The sequence below is a fragment of the Stylophora pistillata genome, chromosome 3 (genome assembly GCF_964205215.1).
Source record: "Stylophora pistillata chromosome 3, jaStyPist1.2, whole genome shotgun sequence".
Lineage (NCBI taxonomy): Eukaryota > Metazoa > Cnidaria > Anthozoa > Scleractinia > Pocilloporidae > Stylophora > Stylophora pistillata.
The window spans coordinates 34,870,945-34,887,528 of record NC_142521.1 but is presented as its reverse complement, the minus strand read 5'-3'; the positions used below and the strand labels follow the sequence as shown (position 1 = coordinate 34,887,528).

Genomic DNA, 16,584 nt, shown 5'->3' with positions numbered 1-16,584 from the left:
TATATATATATACGTATATATATATATATATATATATATATATATGTGTGTGTGTGTGTGTATAAAAAGAGTGTGTGCTGAAGTGTGTGAAAGACGTGACTATGTGTGAAAGCTGTAGAAATAAACTGTGAATGGAACACAATAAAGGCTCTAATTATGGACCGTATAAACAAAGGGTGTAAAAGATATATAGCGCCCCCGGAATATTTTCTTATCCCTGATGATGGCGGTGATCGGCGAAAGCTCGGATTTATGAAACATTTTACTCTTTACAGCAGTGTAAAGCTCCATTCGATTAATTTGAATATATTTCAACAATGCTGCTCAAGGAAAACATGAACAGATTATTTAAAATAAACATGTTAGTGAAAATCGAAATACAACACTTTTTCTGTCAAATCGAATATTCTTGTCGAACAGAATTGCCGTCCAGATAAGTAGAGGGAGTTTAAGGTCGCAGCGGGACAGTGGCTATGGATTGCTTTGAAGCAACGAAGAGTTTAAAAAGTTTAATTGTAAGAAAAACAAGTTGGTAGTTTAACCATTCCAAATTAAGGTGACTAAAACATCAGAAAATAGACAGAAGATAGACAGATAGACAGAAAATAGAGAAACAGAACCCAAATTTTCTAAAAATATATCGGTTACTGTTTCGGTGTGCTTGTTTTTATTTTCATTTAATATTTTTAAGGAAATCTAAGCTGGTTAGCGCTACTGGAATCACTCCCTATATTGTGATGATAGGGAATGCTTTATTGAATAATGTATAGTTTTCGAGAGTTTTCTTCTCATCCTTAATTATTTATCTAGTTAATTAAATTGTATCTTATCTTTAGTTACTCTCCCAGATTGAAAAACATGTTTATCCTAAGGTTTTCAGATGGAGTTTAACGTGAAAGTTTCTATTAAATGGTATCATATCATCTTATAATAGACAAAATTAAACATATTCAAAGGAATAGGTACGAATTTTTGGAAAACAAGAAGCCCAAAAATGTTTTCAACTAAACACACAGTGCTTTTTTAATTTTTTCCCAAAACAATGAACTGCTTTTGTTATTGAAACTAGCGAGGAGGTGGCGTTGATTAAATTTCCAGAAACTTGCAGGTGATTTGATAGCGCTGATACTATGTTGGTGGGGTGATGTATTAGTAGATTGTAAGTATATTGGGCTCACGGACCACTTTTTGATATGTTAAATTTATCGATAAAGATTTAAAGCCGGTTTCAACAAGGAAGTAAAACAGGTTGGCACTTTGACGCCGACTTTTTTTTATTTTTTTAACTAGTATTTTACAACTTTTTATTTTAATATTACATCGGAATTCTTTTGGAATTGATCCAGTATTTATCAGCCAGGTGTAGACATGTTTATTTCAAATTGCCATGCTTAAAACATTCCTTGAAACTTTGTACAAAAGATGAGTGAGCTCAGACTAGGGTTTATAATATGTCAAATAAAACAGCGAAGCAGTTCATTTTTTATTCCTAGAGAATGGCTACTCCTCAAGAGTAGCCATTGTAACTTTTTTTGAGTTCGCTAATGCAACTACACAATGTTTGGGAATACTCTTTAAAGTAATAAATAATTCAAAACTTAAGTCAAACTCGTATTCAACAATAAAACCATCCCTTTATTTGGCTAAAGAAGCCGAATCCGTACATCATAATCACACTGTCAAGAGCTCTTAGAATGTCATTATTTTACGCGAAAATTGAATATTACCTCAAGTAGCTTAAGCTCCCAGGATTTTCCTCCGTAACATTTATTATTATTATTATTATCATTATGCAAATATATTTATGATGCCCAATGGGAAAATTCAATCTATAAATTAAAAGAATTTGTTTTGGAATGAATGGTTATGTCCTTAACTTGAAATCTTAACAGGTTTTGAACTAACCTCACTTTCACGGTTGTTCCTTTGTATCGGAGTTGTTTTCTAGGCTGGTTTACTAGATCGTTTAGCTCATTTTTTGAGGAGTAGGGTTGAGGGAAAAGCAAAAGATCTAAAAATTGGATGGTCAAAGACTGCACGTGGCTACTGGTATAGCGCATTTGTAGAATTGGAAAGAACTAGAGGTTGTATGATGACGCTATAAGGTAGTGTTCCAGAATATATGTCTCGTTTGCAAAACAGAGCACCGCTGCATCCTACACATTTTACTGCAATTCTATTTTCTAGACATTTGTATTAGGATATTCCGTCATTCTGCGTCTTGATATGTGTTCTTCTGAACTACACATTTTTCAGAACTAGATTCCTCATCATGATATTTTTTGCTTTATCATTTCTGTCCAAGCAATCATTTTAGTTTTTGTTTTCAGGTTTATTGGTTAGGGTTGAAAGTTTACAAACTCAAATAGTCATGGGATATCACGTTGTTAATGACATTGCTAATTTTTAGTGATTTCTTTTGTATGACAACTCTTAGGCCGTCCACCATTTACATAGAGAGGCTCTTTGCCTTGTCAGATTAAGCTAATTGAGAACTGGGTTGAGAGCAAAACTGTTTCCAACCTTCTTTCGAAGCAGTAACTTCCGTTTTGTTTTGTTTTTGTAAAGGCCTCCATCGCTTGGCTACTTAAACCGTTGTTGAGTCCCCCTAGCAGCCTGTACTCGAATCTGGCAAAGCTCTATGGCGGATCTAAAAAGGGCCAAAGGCCAAAGGGTAGGTACACTGTGAAGGGGCCTAGCCAAAGGTAGGTACACTGTAAAAGGGCCTAGCCAAAGGTAGGTACACTGTAAAATGGCCTAGCCAATGGTAGGTACAGGTACACTGTAAGGAATTTTATTATTTGAATAGTTTTCAACGGTCGTAGGTCGCTGAGTTTCGTTTAGGCAACCAGAGAACATTCCTAAAATCTTTACGTGTTCACACTTGCGTATTGGCGATAAAATAATACTTACAGGTTGTATAGGAAAATTTTACACATTGATTTATCTATGGATGACTATCGATTAACAGTTACATAGTTTTTATCTTAAAATGACAAGTTAGTGGCAAGTTTGCAAAAGAACATTTGTACTGGACCAGTCTAAAATTCTTAGACTTATTGATGATAACGAACTCGAGAGGTAAAATTTAAGTGTCAAAGTGTTATCTAATTTTTGGGGCGATACAAACCTGCCAGAAGGTTAATCCAAATGAAAAGTCTTTCTTAGAGCTTGCAGACCATGGAATAAATTATCTTTAGAATTAAGACGTAAAGATTCTCTTCCTGCATTTAAGAAGAGGGGCACAGATATCAAGTAACGACTAAACTGATATATCAACTTTAATAGTGATAGAACTTAAAGGGAGAGACAAGACAATTACTTTTTGATATCATCTGATACCGTAGTAACTGAGAAAGCATTATCTTTCATACCTTTGATATTTTTTTTACTTTATGGTACAAGAGCTTGGCCTTCAGACGGCTTACTCTGGTGACGATGCAGTGTACAAGTATATCCGAAAGATAATCCGCATCGAGGCCCACGCCCAAACAGAACAGCCGAGGAGTCTCGTTGACTAAGTCAGACGACAGTGGATCGAAAGCTAGGTGTTTACTCCAAGAAACTGGTGCGTCTACAAACAGCCGATCCGGACCAATAAAGATCTTGAAGGTTGGCGTAACGCACTCGCCGAGCGGGGGGACAATGCGGCTTTCCGATATATTTATTAATCGGGTTGCTTGATAGGGAGGCAAACCTTACAGCCGTGACAATCAGTCTTGTATCAGGAAATAAACTTAAAAGAATTCAACGTGGTGTCACTAGGAATATCCAGGCTAAGCTATTTGCAAGCTGGAAAAAGTACGAGAACAACGAAAAGACTGCCGCCCAGCTAATCAAGACTTGTTCTCGGCTTAACGGACCAGCTCGTGCGAACTTAAACTTCTCTGTAAATGTGATAATTTGGTTTGAGATAAGTATTTCATAGGTTTTTTGTGCTTGTAAATATTTGATACTTTATATTGTAATAAAATTGCTGTTCTTATTTAGTTGAAGTTCCATTTTATTTATTACTCGATTATAAGGCTGGAAAAGTTGAACATAGAATGTTAATTTAGATCGTAATACATTAATGAAATGGTAAGGTAGTTGCAATAAATGTGAAAACGTGCAAATTTATCTGAAGTCAGTCAAGCGAAACTGGCAGTGACTCAAGGATCAGGATTGCATTCTAAACATCAATAAGCAACTTCTTTTTTTTCGTTAGTCTTGGATATCTGACGTTGGCGAATTGACCAGTAGGACGTTGGCGAATCGACATAGGACGTTGCACTCAGGTGGCACGGAAAGTCGTAAAAATCTTGAACAAAAGCTCATCTTTCAAACCGTCAGTCTAAATCCCACAGGGATCAACGAACGCTTTTCATTCCACTAATTTATTCATGTTTTTCTTGTTGCCATGCTCCCACCAATAACGTAGCTCCATTTTCTGCCTTTAAAAGCACACACAACCCACAATTCCTCTATTCGCTCCGACGAGGGGCTAACGCTCGAAACGTCAGCTTTTGTAATCATTAAGGTGGCTAACTTACCATTTGAACTTTGTTGATATATCCAAATTATTTCGTTACTCCCACCGACGCAGCCCTAAACAGTTTCTTTCGAAACTATCAGCCCAAATTTAATTTAGACCTACTTTGCAGTTTCCATCTGATATAGATGATGGATCCATGATCTGTCCATCTAAGTAAACCAGTGAAATTGGTGTCACATTCGATGGTGCTCAGAACTTTGGGCATCATATTATTCATATTATTTTTTTCTCAGTTCGTAAGCGGGCGGTATTCTACAAATCGTGCAATCTGATTGGTTCCGAGAGCGGGCAGTATTCTCCCCATCCGACCCGCTCACAGCAGGTTGTATCCGCTTCGCTTGAGTCCCTTTGCAGAAAATCTCAAGGTGCGTTGCAATTTTTCACAGATATATCTTATTTTGCCGGGTGGACAGAATTTTGTTAGCAGAGACTTCGGTCACGACCTTTTGGCAACAAATAATAGTAATTCTTTCTTCTCTCTCACTCTCAAATCACTTTGGTTTTTTCGAAAGAATTGATTTCGAGATAAATTGTGTGGCACTAAATTTGTTTTTAAAAAGATTAAAAGGCGGCCTAGAAACAATTTTTAATTCAATAATCCTTCCCAAAACGTCACTCAGAAAGTTAAAACGAGAGGTAGTTGCAGTTAACAACTACGTTAATCAATGTGACTCTCAATCGCTAATATCTGAGTTCTTCAACGCAGTCTGTTCGTTGTGAAACGTTAAGCGAAGTTTTGAGTTCTTCTATAAATACACTTTCGCCTATTCTTTGCAAGTCCCTTGAATTTGGACATTACTACCGTAAATTTCACAACAGTAAACGAAGGAATTCGATGAATATAAGTCGCATTAAATCCCTTTGTGTCTAGCTGGAAAGAGTCTCTCGACTGGGCTAAGAGAAAACACTGACCCCGGGTCAACTGACTCCCTACTGACCCACTATTGACCCCCTTACTGACCCCCTCCTAAATTCACTGCAAATCATGAATTGAAGCTAACGATAACAACCTAACGATACAAAATTACGATATAATAATACACTCACCTCTTAAATTCCAAAATAATAATAATAATAATAATAATAATAATAATAATAATGAAGCATTTATATAGCGCTAAGCTCGACTAGTTCTCCGTAGCGCTTTACAAAATTATAGACTAATTAACATAGCAATGAAATTATTAAAAATCGTAAATTAAAAAGCGTCTTTGAACAAGTATGTTTTAAGGTTCCTCTTGAAAATTGCAACAGATTCAGATGTTTTCAGGGAATATGGTAAATCGTTCCAAAGCTTGGGACCGGCAATGGAGAAGGCACGGTCACCATAGTTCTTTCGAAATGTTCTTGGAACCATCAGGAGCATTTGTGATGAGGAACGCAGTACACGAGAGCCATAATTCCTTGGCGGAAGATGGTCGAAAATGGCGGAAGATGGTCGATCTGTTTAATGCCTATGGTCTGCCATCGTCCAAACTCGTTTTACCACAATTTTTAGTTCTCCTACACTCATAAATGAGTGGCAAATGTGTCGAAACATTGTATACTGCGTTGTATGAATTGTTTTGCTTCGACCAAAGCGTGAGAAAGCGGAAGTTTGAACTGTATTAGTAGTGCCAGGTCACGCTCTAATTCCCAATACCAATTGTCCTTAACCTCGTCCCCAGGGTATTCTCGTTTTCCAATATGCAGATGGCATTTTCCGGTAGAAGTTTCATTTCTTTTTGTTTATTCTTCTTTTTGGTGGAGCGCAGTTCCCATTTGCCACTCGTTTATGAGCATAGGAGAACTAACAATTGTGTTAAAACGAGTTTGGGCGATTGCAGACTCGCGTTATAAAGCAGATCGACCATTTTCCACCATTTTGGAAATTAGAGGTGAGTGTATTATTATATCGTAATTTTATATTGTTAGGTTGTTATCGTTAGCTTCAATTCATGATTTCCAGTGAATTTAAGAGGGGGTCAGTTGGGGGTCAGTTGACCTGGGGTCAGTGTTTTGTCTCAGCCCCTCTCGACTTCAGCTTTTCGGTTGAAGAAAAACCGATTTACACACATCACCACAGAAAATAAACAAGCAGACTGACAACTCCAAACCAAACATTTGTTTTTGCTTACAATTTACTTTCCGTGACATTTTAAAATGGAACAGAGGTAAGTCTTCGGAGAGTAATCGTCGTTGGAAATAAACAATAGTTTACGTAAGATCTTCCGAGTGTTTCTTTTTTTTTACAAGATCGTCACATTGTCATTTAATTCGTGCGTGTTTGTCATACCAGTGCTGTTATTTATTTAAACGCGTAAGCTTTTTTCCTCATCAACTGGCAGGTGTCACATCATGACAGTTACTTATCAAAAAATGTTTCAAATTTTGCTCGGAAGCCTTTTAAGTTAGCTTTACAAATAAAAATGTTTCGGTGAAAGCTTTCTCTTTAATTTGGATAATGTCTGTTTTCTATATCATCCACTCGCTAACAAATTGTTACGTTTATGGAGGATTTTCTCGTAATTAGACTCGTAATTGTATCCCTAAATCATTCGGGTTCTTATGGCAATCATTTTGTCATGTGTTAGAAAAAGATAAAAATGTTATTGACCAGCATAGGTCGTTCCGTATTGGAAAAAACTGTGCCCTCTGTCTTGAGTACCGCCCTCGGCCTATGCCCTCGGGCAGTATCCAAGACCTCGGGCATAGTTTTTCCCAATGCGGACCTCCCGCTGGTCAATAACATATATATATTATTGATGTCTTCACGTCTTGTTATTCTAATGTATGTAATGTTCATCGCATTAAAAAATTCCTATCTACCGACTCTACGAAAATTTTAGTTAATGCCTTTTTTTGCCTCAAGACTTGACAAATATACTTATTTATTATCCAACTACACTTCGTAGAATACAAATAACACCCAAGACGAGTGCTAATCTCACGCGGTGCTTGTACTTCAGAGAACCAGTTAGACAGGTTTTCTCGCATCGTGCAGGCGACGAACTGGATTAAAGTTCCAAAAATTTGACAATTTGAGTTATGTTTTGACCACGAAGATTCGGAATGGCTGGCGAATATTAATCCAAGCCTAGATAAATCGAGCGAGGAAAGGCAATTAGACGACAATTGAGATAATGCACCTAAATAACAATGTGGATAATAAGTAAATTAATAGAAGTTTGGGTGTGTCGTATTGCTGAGTATTTTTACTCGTTATTTATATTTTGACTCGCCTTATAGGCTCGTCAAAGTATGGCACAACTCGTAAAAATACACAGCGATACTACACAACAAAACGTCTAATACGACATATTTATTATATAGTCTACCTTGTTTCCTTTTAAATAAATTACAGCTCGTGCAGAATTGTGCAGCTCGCTTAATTTTAGTTGCCTGTAAGTGTGATCATATCAAGCTATATCACGCCATTACTTAGTGAGCTTCATTGGCTGTCCATGGAACATTGTATTACTTTTAAATTACTTTTAACAACCTTTGCGTCTCTGAGTAACTTGGCTCCTTGTTAAATTAGTGACCTTCTGCATATATACACTCCAAAATGCGATGAAGGTCTCCACGTAGTTTTTAACTTCAAGTTCCTCCATCTCATCTCCACTTGAAAAACCCCTCTAAAGGATAATTCCTAATATAGAAAACCTTTGCATGCATTATTGTTAATCTGTTAACTGTTTTGCGAAATAAGATCTCAAAAGAAGGTGTTCTGTTTACATTTTTCTCACAAAACCTCCAAATACCAAGACGTTTTGTTATTTAGAGCAAGCTTTCATATATCAGATCGCTGACAATACCAATCATTTCTGCCTGTTTTATTAATCACTTTGTTCACTGAGTACGGTCTAGCTTAGATGCGTTTCCTAAAGCGCCAGCCCGGGTTACGAATCGCACAAGACTGATTTTTTACAACCTACAATCGGTGATTGGTGATTACTGTTATCATCCAGTGACAAAAATGCAACATTAAATGGGGTAGGGCCTTGACAATCTACAAATAATAATGATGTACTTCACATTTAATAGAAGTACTAAACACAAAGTGTCAATCAGAATGTAGACTGATCAAAGGCACACTCTACGAAATACTTTCATTACCATTTTTATTTTTATTATCATTATTGTAATATATTTTTTTGATATTTACCCTCTGTCCTTGCTAGCTCATGTATGCGGCCGCCACTTCTACCCTGGTCCTGGTCAGTAAAGGGAACACACAGCGAGGAGTTGAGGCAGTTGTTGGGTGCGCTTTGAAGGTGATCGTTATTCTTTGAGCTGATACTCACAACTAAGGTCCATCCACCACCTGAAGAATGATAAGATGAAGTGAAATTATGATATAGCTTGCGCGCTAGTCTTATCTAATTCATATTGCGTCAACATGAACAAAATCTTTATGTACGCACGGCCGTGCTCAATAAAATGACGTGTGCAGTTTAAAAATAGCTGCAAAATTTCCGTCGTGTGAGTTCCTTAAGTTAAAGTTTCGGAAAACGATATAAGTAAACAGAAGACCAACCAAACTTTTCTTTGGCTTTCGATCTTCCCGCAAGTGGTCAAGCTAACAAGCACAACGAAAACAAAACATAACAGGCCCGTTTCTCGAATTTATCGGAACAGGAGCCGGAGAAAATATTAGCTGAAAGACATTCAGCAAGAACTAACAAGACTACAAATTGGTCTGCGGCGACTTTGAAAGGTAATAGTCTCTGTTGATTACGTTTTTTTGGTTACATTTGTTAACTCTACCGAAAACCATTCAATGACAAAATCAACAGAGCAATCGGAGACGCCAACATTTTCGGAAAACTTTCATTTCAAAAAACATTACAAAAACGTCATTCGGCGCCCAAATTGTTTTCGTATCTTATAAAAGAATTGTTTCATGCTTTTAGTTGTGCGTATATCGAGTTATGGATGCACTCGGGAAGTTTGGAGAGCACTCAAGAAGCTAGAGTTGCTCTAGGCTGCGCCTCGAGGAACTCTTATGCTTCTCTCGTGCGTGCATCCATAACTCGATATACGCACGCTAAGCACGAAAAAATTCTTAATTAATGCTCACATAGCCCCGTGTCATTGATGATGTAATTGATGTCTTCAAATTATCATTTCCCCGCACGGATTGGTATTGACCTCGCCATAATGTATCAGAGCAATTTATCCCATGTAACACCTATACATTTCTGGCATAGACTATCAGATAGATAGATGGATGGATAGATGAATAGGTAGTTTGTTAAAAAATGCATCGTAGCCAAAGGCTGAATTACGCAATTATTTACAAAAACTTTAGAATACTTGAAAAATTACAAATGAATCCTGGATAAACAACAACAAACATATGAAACCTGCTCCCAGTTGGCTTGTTAGCTCAATAAGCCAACCTGCTCCCAGTTGGCTTGTTAGCTCAATTGGTAGAGCGCTGCACTAGTATCGCAGAGGTCAGTGGTTCGAATCCCGTACAGGCCTGAAATTTTTTTCAGGTCTGATTTTCACTATTGCTCATATAGTGCTTTACTGCGAAGGATCGTGCTCATATACGAATCCTGGATAATAAGTCGAAAACTGATTTTTAAGATAATATTAAAAACATTCTATGTCGCATATTCATATAAATATGTTAAAATATAAAGCATGAATATAAGTGGGATAAAACTACAGCCCGGACAGTCTCGACATCGCAATTTAGACGTATTACTTGTTCTGTTCGCACAAAGCTTTGGAATATCAAACGGCGCTGTCTTCTTAGGTTATAGCGTGAGTTGACATGGTATGGTGGAAGGAGCGTCTCCAATTTATTGTTTGGATCACTGACAATGTTATCAAAAAGCCTGCTACTGAGTACGTTATAATGCTCCAAAATGGGTGTTGACCCCACCTTGCACTTTCCTGAGGTTATAAGTGATATTGCTCTTTTCTCTCGCCGTACAAGCTCTTTCTTTCTGTACTGGGGGAGACCGTTATAAAAGACAGGTGCTGCATAATCAATAACAGATCTCACGCATGATACGTAGAACAATGATAGATTTTGTTTCGGAGCTCCCGCTCTCTTTAACTGAGTTAGGAAGTAGAGTCTCTTGCTAGCCTTTTTGGTTATTTCAGTTACATGGTCGTTCCATGTTAGATCGTTCGCTATTATAGGGCCTAGTAGCTTTGCACTAGTGACTGACTGTACCCCCTTTCCTTCTATGAGCTGCGTTATTGGTGGGAACATGGCAAAGAGAAAAACACGAATAAATTAGTGGAATGAAAAGCGTTCGTTGATCCCTGGGAGATTTAGACTGCCGGTTTGAAAGATGAGCTTTTGTTCAAGAGTTTTACGGCTTTCCGTGCTACCTAAGTGTAAGGAAAGACCGCAGATTGCCATATGTTGCTTAGAATGATTAGGTAGATCAAAATGTCTAGCGACTGCTTTAGAATGATTAGGTAAAATTAAAATGTCTAGCGACTGGTTTCGATGTGTCCTTGTCATTCTTTTCCACTTCTCGAAGGTGTTCTCGGAATCGGTCACCTAGTCTTCTGCCTGTTTCGCCGATGTATATCCTTTTGCAATAAGTGCAAGTTATGCAATAGATTATATTGGCGGAGGTGCACGTGAAGTGATCGGTGATCTTAATGGATCGTTTAGGTCTCGATACTTTATCAGTGTGGTGAATGAAAGGACACGTTTCGCATCGTGCACGAGCGCATTTAAAAGTGCCTGGTTGGTCATTAGTCTGAAAAGAACTTCTGACCAAAAAATTGCCTATGTTTTTGTCGCGTTTGAATGAAACGAGCGGAGGCTGCGAAAAGATAGTGCTTGTCTCTGGATCGTTTTGAAGTAATTTAACGTTTTTAAGAATGATGGATTTAACTGAGTGGTTGTGAGGGTGAAACGTGAGAGTGAATGGAATAAGGTCGGAAACTTCCTTATGCGACGTTTGTAGTGCTGAATGCCGATCAATAAGTTGGGCGCGATGGTAACCAGCTTCAAGACGTGGAAAAGAATGGCAAGGACACATCGAAACCAGTCGCTAGACATGTTAATTTACCTAATCTTTCTAAGCAACATATGGCAATCTGCGGTCTTTCCTTACACTTGGGTAGCACGGAAAGCCGAACAACTCTTGAACAAAAGCTCATCTTTCAAACCGGCAGTCTAAATCCCACAGGGATCAACGAACGCTTTTCATTCCACTAATTTATTCGTGTTTTTCTCGTTGCCAGGTTCCCACCAATAACGTAGCTCCATTTTCTGCCCTTAAAAGCACACACAACCTACAATTCCTCTTTTCGCTCCGACGAAGGGCTAACGCTCGAGACGTCAGCTTTTGTAATGGTTACGGTGGCCAATTTACCATTTCAACTTTGTTGATATATCCAAATTATTTCGTTACTCCCACCGACGCAGCCCCAAACAGTTTCTTTCGAAACTATCAGCCTTTATCTTTGCTCTTTAGCAAAGGAGATCCTGAGTTCTTTGCAGTTATCGGCGTTTAGTTGGACCCTGTTCTCGCGAGACCACTCACTTACTCTGTTAGTTATTTCTTGAGCGTGACTTTCTCCGCCCTTTACTACTACCTCAGACAACGTGGTGTCGTCCTCATATTTCCATTGCTGTGCATTCGTGTCAAGGTCGTTAATCATTAGGACCGACATCCACGGGCCAAGCTTAGTACCTTGTGGTATGCCTCGACATCGCAATATAAACGTAATAATTGTTCTGTTCGTACAAAGCTTTGGCATATTAAACGGCGCTGTCTTCTTGGGTTATAGCGTGAGTTGACATGGTCTAGTGGAAGGAGCGCCTTTAATTTATGGTTTGGATCACTGAAAATATTATCAAAAAGCCTGCTACTGAGTACGTAATAATGCTCCAAAATGGGTGTTAACCCCACCTTGCACTTTCCTGAGGTTATAATTGATATTGCTCTTTTCTCGAGCCATACCAGCTCTTTGTGTATGTACTGGAGGAGAACGTTAAAAAAGACAGGTGCTACATAATCAATAACAGATCTCACGCACGATACGTAGAACAATGATAGATCTTGTTTCGAAACTCCCACTCTGTTTAACTGAGTTAGGAAGTAGATTCTCTTGCTAGCCTGTTTGGTTATCTCAGTTACATGGTCGTTCCATGTTAGATCGTTCGCTATTGTAAGGTCTAGTAGTTTGTACCTAGTGACTAACTCTACCTACTTTCCTTCTATGATGACAGGATCAAAGACTGTTTGTTCTTTAGCAAAGGAGATCCTGAGTTCTTTGCAGTTATCGGTGTTTAGTTGGACCCTGTTCTCGCGAGATCACTCACTTACTCTGTTAGCTATTGCTTGCGCATGACTTTCTCCGCTCTTTACCACTACCTCAGATAACGTGGTGTCGTCCACATATTTCCATTGCTGTGCATTCGTATCAAGGCCGTTAGTCATTAGGACCGATAACCACGGGCTTAGCTTGGTACCTTGTGGTATGCCGGCGGGGACTGGGCCCCATTCAGAAAAGCACTCTGATGCAAGTTTAATCCACTGGGATCTGTCTGATAAAGAATCTATAATCCAGTTGATAATGCTAGCTGGTAATTTGCACTGGTTACGCAACTCTCTAACGAGTATACTATGATCTATCAAATCAAACGCTTTACGGTACTCCACTAATAGTAGTATTAACTTCAACGATCTTATCAATCAATTACTTAATGCAATGTTACGTCATGTCGCATGATAATATTACGCATTAATTTCGTGTTAGAACGAAACACTCCCTCGGGCACGAAAAAATAACAACTTAAGATAAAAGTGAAAATACGCTGAGTTCATCTGAAGGATTTTGTCACGATTATTAAAGAAAACAATCAGTTTTTTGTTTCAGCTTCCTCTTTCGGTACAAGAACAATCAACTTATTCACAGCTCCTTCGACGGTAACAAAGCCTCTTCCGTGATATTCGCTGACGGCTTCCCCTGATTTGGGATTTTTATACTGTACTTGCACTCTTCCTACTCTTCCATTTTCCCCAGGAAATGTCTGGACGACGACACCCAAGTTTCCATTGTCTTCTGATTTGGTTAGCATCTTGAATGAGCACTATGTCACCTTCTCTAAGATTGCGTTGAGTGGTGTGCCATTGTGGCTGAATTAGTAAACTAGGAAAGTAGTCCCTTGCCATTTTTTCTAGAAATAACTCACAACATTCTGGAGAAATTCAAACCATTGACGATGATTGGAGGGCTCTCTAAAGGGTCCGCTTCGCACTCGTGATGTTGCACTGCCTAGTAGCAAATCATTGCGGCATAGATAAGTTCCATCATCTGGTGACGTTGGGTGTCTCCCGGTCGGTCTTCATTAACAAGGTTTGCTATCTCGAAGCAAACGATTTGGAGTTCGGAGAATGTCATAACATGATGACTTATGGCGGCTGTTATCACTCGCTTCACCGATTTCACTAACGCTTCTTACACTCCGTTTTGCCACGGTGCATCAGCTGGAGCAAAATCCCACCTGAATTCTTCCATGACGCCAAAGTATTTTAGCTCCTCTTGATTCCAACCTTTGACCACATTTTTTAGTTTTTCATTTGCGGCAACTAATTGAGGTCCGTTGTAAGAATACAGTTTCGAAGGATACCCTCGAATATTCTATTTTATTTAGAGATTTACCATTAGGTAGGTGTAAAAAAGATAGGACTCAAAGGCCCCTACTAGGTTTTTACACCCTAGAAGCCCAACCCCACCCCATCCTAGGAAAGGATATCCACCACACAGTAATCTCTTGCTTGGGAAACTAACGTCTCCTACCCCTAACCCTGCAGGAGACGGGACCTACGGTTTATTCGTCCTTATCCGAGAAGACTAGAATATCTATCCATTTCTTGATATCGTAGAAGGGTAGCACTTTCTCCTCGGTTATTTCAAGACCCTTAGTGTTGGTCCGGCCGGGGCTTGAACCCTCGACCTCCCGCCCAACAGCACGGCGCTCTACCAACTGAGCTAACCAGGAGGCGATGCAAATAGATGCAAATCTTCTCAGGACCATGAGGAATTTCTCAGTGCTATAATCTGTGGCTAGGTCTACGTGCACTACGCGGGTGCCTAAACAATTAAATATCACTCCATACGTTTTTCCAGTCGTTCATTTCTTCACCTCACCTCGAATTTTGAAAGGTCCAAATAGATCAATAGCAGTACAAGTCCAGGCGGGAGAAGTCTTTAGTCTGTCCACTGGTAATTTTCCCATAACTTGTTCACTCAGTTTTTTGTCTAGTTCCTTGTATATCACGCAATTGTATCTGATAGACTTGACCATTTTTAGTAACTTGACAATCCAGAACCTCGTGGGTGTATTACTGGCTGTGTAGAGAACGCTCTGGTGTCCTCTTCTATAGATATGTTTACTACCACGTGAAAATCGATGATCATACGGAAGAGGGAAAACTTTATTTTTGTTGTGACTCATCTCCATCCACCTTTCTCCCCGTCCTTCAACCACATATATTCCATCTGTATTCTTTCGGGGGCACAGGCGTTTGTATCGTCCTTTTTCAATGTCTTTATACATACCATTTTGCGCTTCCATAATCCAGAAGTTCTCCGCCTGTGCTATATCAGTTGGAATTAGTGACTTCCCTGCGTGTTTGAAGGACGATTTCGGTGTTTTTTAGTACATTGCCAAAATCCTGGCCTTCACTCTGATCAATTTTCCAAAATCTGAATATCTGTCGATGTTGATTGTTGCCGCCAGTGTGTTTTTGTCGTCTTGTTTGAAATGTTTGGTTACAGTGGATGCTACTTTGATTAACTCAGGAAGTTGCTCTTTGGTCAGTGTCTTGTATATTGGCCAGTCGGTTTCGGGAAACTCAAGGAAACTGGGTCCATTTTGTCAGATGCTGTCCAAATTTATTTCCTTAGCTTTCTTACCACGAGTTAACCAATCTGCGATGTTATATTTACTTTCCATCCCAAAACAATTCTTTAGGATTTGTATTCTGTTGTATTTCTCCCACGCGGGTTGCGGCAAAAGTATTAAATCCGTATGAGTAGAAGTAGAGTAGAGTAGACATCTATATTAATACAGGATAGTCCCTTCAGTGTAGTAAACACTGGTATCAACGGGGGTCCTGTTACCCACTCATTCTTTCAGTATCATGCTATGCACCATTTGGGAGTCCACGATGTGATAGCACTTTATAAACTTGTATCTACAATGAGTATGAATGTCTTTCATTTTGAGTTTAACAAAGCACTACACAGTTCAATTCTATCAATGGAAATCTTTTTTATCAGTGCAAGGCGATTTTTTGATAGCAGAAGTCTGCAGCAATATCGTCCGTTGTTGAGTGCCCATCTTGCATATTTACAGGCACCAAAAGCGTTACTGGATCCATCACTGAAGATGATTAACATCGGTTGTTCATCAGTTGTATCTGTTGGTTTCAGACATCTCTTAAATTTAATGTTACTCATCCCCAGCATGTCTAGGCAAGATTGTTTCCAATATCGTTTGTACCTTTCGGGAATTGCGTCATCCCGTCCTAGTTTATTTTCGATCCCCCATAGTTCCCTCATTAAAATCTTTGCTCTGACTGTAAATGGTCCTGCTAAACCAAGTGGATCATAAATGCTATTCATTTGTGATAGAATTATTCTTTTCGTTGGGGCGTTGGCGTCATTATGGGTTTTCCCGTTTCGCTTATTCTTGGGTGTGGTTCGAAGGTTCATTTTATATACAAAGTTGTCTTGGACTGGGTTCAATACAACTCCTAACACCTTTTCCGTTGTAGAGTATTTGTCGTTGGGTAAAGTCTTGAGTACATCAGTTCTATCATGCGTGAAATCCACTCTTTCATTTTGAAGTTCCCTCCATCAAGGAAAGCTTCTATATCCTTAGCAAGTTTTTTCGCCTTTTCTTTGTTGGGAACACTCTCTATGATGTTATCTATGTACGTGTTTTCTTTAATAACCTGAGCCGCTTTGGGATATTCGTGTGCTCCCATCTCTGCTGTTTTTCTCAATGCAACAGCAGCGATCGTTTCTGAGGGCTTGTTCCCAAATGAGACTCTTTGTATTACATACGGGTC

The 16,584-nt window shown here is 38.9% G+C and overlaps 2 protein-coding genes and 3 pseudogenes across 2 annotated transcripts in view; 3 read left to right on the top strand and 2 right to left on the bottom strand.

Annotated features, from left to right (window-relative positions):
* The window catches only part of LOC148735802 (uncharacterized), a 208,900-nt gene that overhangs the window by 115,623 nt on the left and 76,693 nt on the right, over positions 1-16,584 (top strand). The gene's annotated exons all lie outside the window — the stretch shown is intronic.
* LOC148735804 (uncharacterized) overlaps positions 1,085-16,584 on the top strand; it is a 74,217-nt gene continuing 58,717 nt past the window's right edge. Inside the window, exon 1 of the mRNA XM_088754919.1 lies at positions 1,085-2,105. The gene's annotated coding sequence lies outside the window, so the exon portion shown is untranslated. The remainder of the gene's footprint in view (positions 2,106-16,584) is intronic.
* LOC148735809 (uncharacterized) lies at positions 3,396-3,988 on the top strand (annotated as a pseudogene).
* On the bottom strand, positions 8,008-12,160 carry LOC148735808 (uncharacterized; annotated as a pseudogene).
* LOC148735807 (uncharacterized) lies at positions 12,224-12,942 on the bottom strand (annotated as a pseudogene).